Raw genomic sequence first — 5,759 nt, 5'->3', positions numbered from 1 at the left:
CCGAATGACCCTTCTACAGGAGTCACATATCATCTGCATATCATGTATTTATATTATGATTTATACAGTAGCAAAATTGCAGTTATGAAGTAGCAACAAAAATAATTTTAGGGTTGGGGGTTACTACAACATGAATTAAAAAGCCATAGCATTAGGAAGGTTAAGAATCACTGTTCTTGAAGAGAAGTATATTTCTGTTTGTATTAGTTTCTTGTTGCTGCTGTAACAAACTGGGAGTCACAAACTCGGTTGTTGAGAGCACCGAAAGTCAATCATGTAGAAATTATAAGTTCTAAGATCAAGGTGTGGCTAGGCTTCCAGAGGGTCTAGGGCAGAACCTGCTTTCTCAGCTTTCCCTTGGGTAGAAGTATGTGTATCCCTGGGCTCATGGCTGCCCACTAAGGTCAGCGTCTTCAGGCCTTTCTCTGTGTTGGTCTTTGTGGCTTTGTTTTGGATCTCTATTTTCCACCTTCATGTCTCCTTTACTGATTTTGCCCCTCTGGTCTCATCCCATGGAGAACCCTTGTGAGTCCATCAGTCCTGTGTAATTTAGGATACTTTCCAGCTTAGGCTCCTTGGTCATCTGCCAGGTCTCCTTGCTCAGTTAAGCACTACTGCTTAACTCATAGATGTCAGGAACCAGAATGTCAAGGTCATCAGGGGTCACTATTCTACAATAGCCATTCCCTCTTATACCTAATTATAATTTTTGTCCTTTAAAATTGATTTATTTAGGGGCTGGAGAGATGGATCATCAGTTAAGAACACTGGAGGCTCTTCCAGAGAGTGTGCATTTGGTTCCCAGCACCCACTTGAAAACTCACAACTGTTTACAACCTTGACTTCCGAGGTCAACACCTTCTTCTGGTCCCCTTGGGCATCAGGCACGCAGGTAGTACATGTGTACACATGCAGGCAAAGCACTCATGCACATACAACAAAAAACATGTAAATCTTTAAAAAAAATAGTTTGTTTAGGGATCATTCCTATAATCCCAGCATTTGAGAGGAGAGAGGAGGTAGGAAACTTGCTATGAGTACTGGATACAGAGGCGGCCTGAGCTACGGAATGAGCTTGGGTCAACCTGATCTACAATAAGACCTTATCTCAAAAAACAACAATAAATGAACACCATAAATAAACACTTGATTTTTTTTTGTTTTATTTCTAAAAGAACATATTCAGAGAGTTTGCAAACACCAACAAAAACTAAATTGCACAAAGGTTAAAAAGCTTCATCATCAGGGTAATGTCAGTCAGGGCTGCAGTAAGTGCTCTTGTGTGAAAGGTCCCTCACAAAGCACTTATGGGAATCTTAATCGATGAACACTGAAGTTAAGGGACAGAGCCCTTACAATGAGATTCGGCTCCTTGGGCTCTGAGCTCACAAAAAGATTCATGCTGTTACCATAAGAATGTGTTCATCATCTTCTCAGAGGGTTTCTTATAAAAAGCATGTTCTCAGTTCCTCTTCCTTCATCTCCTCCCATCCCTGCCTGCCTGTGTGTCTGTCTGTCTGTCTCTGCCCCTTTCCCTGACTCCCACCTTCAATGATTGCTTTATCAAGATGTTATATGAAAGTGCCTTGGTCTTGGCTTTTTGCAGCCTCTAGAGCTGTGAACATAAACTTTTACTCATTATACATTACACAGTCTCAGGTGTTCTGTTATAGTAGCACACAGCTACTATAGGTCTAAGATAACAAGCATACTCACATGGAGGAATAAACAGAAATAAAGACAGTAATGAGTACCAGGGAGAATGAGAATCCCAGCAAGTACTGGTTAGAATAGCAAATGGCACAGTCATACTAAAAACAGGTTGGTGGTTCTTTGAAAAGACAAGCCTAGACTGAACCTACAACCCAGCACTTCCACTCCTGAGTATAAAACCAAGGGAGGTGAACACAGGAGCTCAAGTAGATAATTGTATACCAGTGGTTACAACTGCATTACCACAACCCAGCTGTCCATCACAGATGTGTGGGTGTAGGTCTGGGGCTGTAGCTCAGCAGAAGAGTAGGAACTGACTCCCTAGGTCCAGTACCCAGGACTGCCCAAAACAAAACTAACAACAGATTAACAGAGACTGGATCAACAGAATGGGCTATATCCCTGTGGTAAAATTATTGTCTAGTCATACAAAAGAACACAGATGGAGACTGTATGATTCCATCCATCTGAACTATCCAGAGTAGATAAACCAATGGAGACAGTGGATTTACACTTGCCATGGACAGAGGCAAGCAGGCAATGTGTGTTTGACATCAGCATGCAGGGTTTTGTTCTGTGATGAATCCTTTAGAGGGTTGGGTAGAAATGGCCGTGCAATGCTATGAATAGGCACTTGGGCCCTTTAAAACAGTTAAGGATTGTGTTATGTGAACTTTCTGTTAATTAAATAAAATACAAACATAAATATTGAAGAATGGTGTTCTTGCTCATTTCCTCCACCCACATAGATACCTGAAGACAGGGTCCCACATGGCATCCTGGCCTGGCCTTGAACTTTCTCAGTTCCTTCTGCCTTGACCACTGTGGCCTGCCATCTTCAATATTGCTTAATCCTGATACTGTTCCACTGAGAAGATAGAACAAAGTCATTTAAGGCCACGGTGATGGTGCATGCCTGTAATCCCAGGACCTGGGAGACAGAGGCAGAAAGGATGATTAGCTCAGGGCCTTCTTGGGCGACCTGTTTAGAGACCAGCCTGCACTATATAGCAAGATCCTGTTCCAAAGTTAAAAGTCAATATAGTTTATTTAATATAAGCATTGATGGCATACAACTTTCCATGAGTAGTTTTACTTGTACCTCAGACATTTTAATTACAATATGATTTCTTTTTGTTATACAATTCATTGTGATCTGTTTATGCTGAAGTATGTTTTATAACTTTTAAGTACTTGGATATGTTTCTGTTATCAGTTTCTATTCTGAGTGTATGGTGATCAGAGAAAACACTTTGAATTGATTCAATTCTTCTCATCTTTTTTTCTTCTCTATATTTAGAAATCTTTTAAAAGTTCATTTTGAGATATTTATAGGTTTGCATGAAGTACTATGAAAGAGCTCATAAAGATTCTACCTGGAGTCCCAGCCTGACACAAATGAACAAGCAGATTTCAGGATGACACTAAGATGGACAGCTACTTTGACATATGATACTCTCCGGTTTGCTGAATTTGAAGATTTCCCCGAGACCTCAGAGCCTGTGTGGATTCTGGGCAGAAAATACAGCATTTTCACAGAGAAGGACAAAGTCTTGTCTGATGTTGCATCCAGACTTTGGTTTACCTACAGGAGAAACTTTCCAGCTATTGGGGGAACTGGCCCTACTTCAGACTCAGGCTGGGGTTGCATGTTTCAGTGTGGACATATGATCTTTGCCCAGGCCCTGATATGCCAGCACTTAGGTGGAGACTGGAGATGGACTCAGTGGAAGAGACAGCCTGACAGATACTTCAGTGTCCTCAATGCTTTCCTCGACAGGAAGTTCAGCTACTATTCCATCCATCAGATAGCGCAAATGGGAGTTGGTGAAGGCAAGTCTATAGGCCAGTAGTACAGGACCAACACTGTTGCTCAGGACCTCAAGAAACTTAATGTTTTTGACACATGGAGTTCCTTGGCTGTTCACATAGCAATGGACAACACTGTGGTGATGGAGGAAATCAGAAGGTTATGCAGGGCCAGCCTTCCCTGTGCTATAGCTGCTGCACTTCCTACTGATTCAGAGAGGCACTGTAATGGGTTCCCTGCTGGAGCTGAAGTCACCAACAGGCCATAGGCTTGGAGGCCACTAGTGCTTCTCATCCCTCTCTGCCTGGGACTGACATCAGTGAGGCTATGTGGAGACGCTGAAACACTGTTTCATGATGCACCGGTCCCCGGGTGTTATTGGAGGGAATCCCAACAGTACCCAGTACTTTATAGGCTATGTTGGTGAGTAACTCATCTATCTGGACTCCCATACTACACAGCCTGCAGTGGAGCTGACTGACAGCTGCTTTATCCTCTAGAGAGCTTCCACTGCCAACACCCTCCGTATAGGATGGGCGTTGGAGAGTTTGACCCATCCATTGCCATGGGATTTTTTCTGTAAGACTGAGGAAGACTTTAACAACTGGTGTCAGCAAGTCAAAAAGCTATCCCAGCTTGGAGGTGCCCTGCCCATGTTTGAGTTGGCAGGACAGCAGCCTTCTCATCTGGCCTGCCAGGATGTCCTGAACCTGTCCCTAGACACTTCTGATGTAGAGAGACTGCAGAGGTTCTTTGACTCTGAGGATGAAGACTTTGAAATTTTATCCCTCTGAAAATCCTGGGATTGGGGGATGGCCTCTATGGCCCTCGTTGGGGTGCTTTGAGAACCCAGACCTGCCTTGGGCACTCAGTGTTACCGCATTCCATCCACCTAGCCCATCCCTGCTGAGTGCTGTTCACCTGTGCCACCTCTGTCCCAAGGGTCTGCTCTGCTCATGGACCAAGGACTGTGGTGCCTGGAGACCTTACTGCTTTGAGTCATACTGCCTAAACCCAAACACACGAAGGGCCTGTTCACATGAAGTCACTCATCAGAAGGCCTAGTCAGGAAGATCCAGACTTCTCCACTCGACACTGCCAACCCTGGTCAGCACATCAGCTTTGGTTCTGCTTTCTCTTGGGCACCTGGGTCTATAGTTTATTTAGAATTAAAGTCCCGTTTGAAGTTGTTTAACAAAGACATGAATTTCTAGGGCACTTCTCAGGTCAGTCTTAGAAGATCTGCAGGTTGTCAGAGTGACAGCTATATCATGGCCTAATACTGATGGGCGGGGTGAGCTTTTGGGCTGTCTCCTCTACCCAGTGTGATTTATCAAGGGTTACCTCAGTGGGAAAGCATATGAAGAGAACTCCAGCAAGGCTGCTACTTGATTCGGAGAGAAAGTATTCTTGTGGGGCATTTGGAAAATCCAAAGATATTAGTGTCCGTGGGCACAGGATGGATACCAGAGCCTTGGCAGCTGACAAGCTCCTGGGGCTTCTGGAGTTGTGGTCTTGAGGCTCCCCATTAGAACCTCACTGGGGAAGAGAGGTGGTTAATGGCACACCGCCTGCTGCTCTTAGCCACCCAGCTTCCCTCTGGGAGGAAAGGGGGGAGCAGAGCTGCTGTTTGCTTGAGATACCATACCCACTGGTGGTAGGGTACACACTGCTACTTGAGCCTTCCTCCATGTTCTTTCCCTTCTCAGAAACCCTCTTGGGTCACAGGAAACTGTAGATGGTTTGGGGCCAAAAGGGTAAAAGTACTACAGGTTTTTTGTTGCATAATAGACATTTAGACAGAGCAGGTAGCTCCAGGCACTCACAAGTGAAGAGGTCAGACCTCCTTAGCACTGTTTCCATACCTGCTACCTTCTAACCCTGGCTTTCTGGGCCTTCAAACTCTTGATCAGCTATCTTAAGAAAACACCTTTCCTCTCCCTAGATATGAGCAGCATGTGGCAGTGTGGGGAGGCCCATGCAAGAGCCTTGCTAAAAGCCCTTCCCAAGAACCTGTAGGTGGGTGAGGCCAGAGCTAAGCAGCAGATACAGCAGCTCTAAGTAGCCCAGAAGGTAGTAAGAGATTCCTGCCTATCAAGTGTTGAGGACATGTATTTCATCTTACTCTTCCCTCCCACATCTTGTCCCTTGACTTCAGAAGGGATGGGGCAGAGGGCAGGACAGTTTCCATTCCCCCGGAGCTTGTTTCTTGAGTCCAGGAGCCATTGTGCTGCTG

General features: G+C 44.8%; 1 pseudogene; it reads left to right on the top strand.

The window, feature by feature from the left end:
- The first annotated feature begins 3,131 nt into the window (after positions 1-3,131).
- Positions 3,132-4,424, top strand: LOC127663682 (cysteine protease ATG4B-like; annotated as a pseudogene).
- Positions 4,425-5,759: the final 1,335 nt, after the last annotated feature.

The sequence above is a fragment of the Apodemus sylvaticus genome, chromosome 13 (assembly GCF_947179515.1).
Source record: "Apodemus sylvaticus chromosome 13, mApoSyl1.1, whole genome shotgun sequence".
NCBI lineage: Eukaryota > Metazoa > Chordata > Mammalia > Rodentia > Muridae > Apodemus > Apodemus sylvaticus.
Note: the sequence above shows the minus strand (reverse complement) of the source record. Positions and strands in the feature narration are given on the sequence as shown.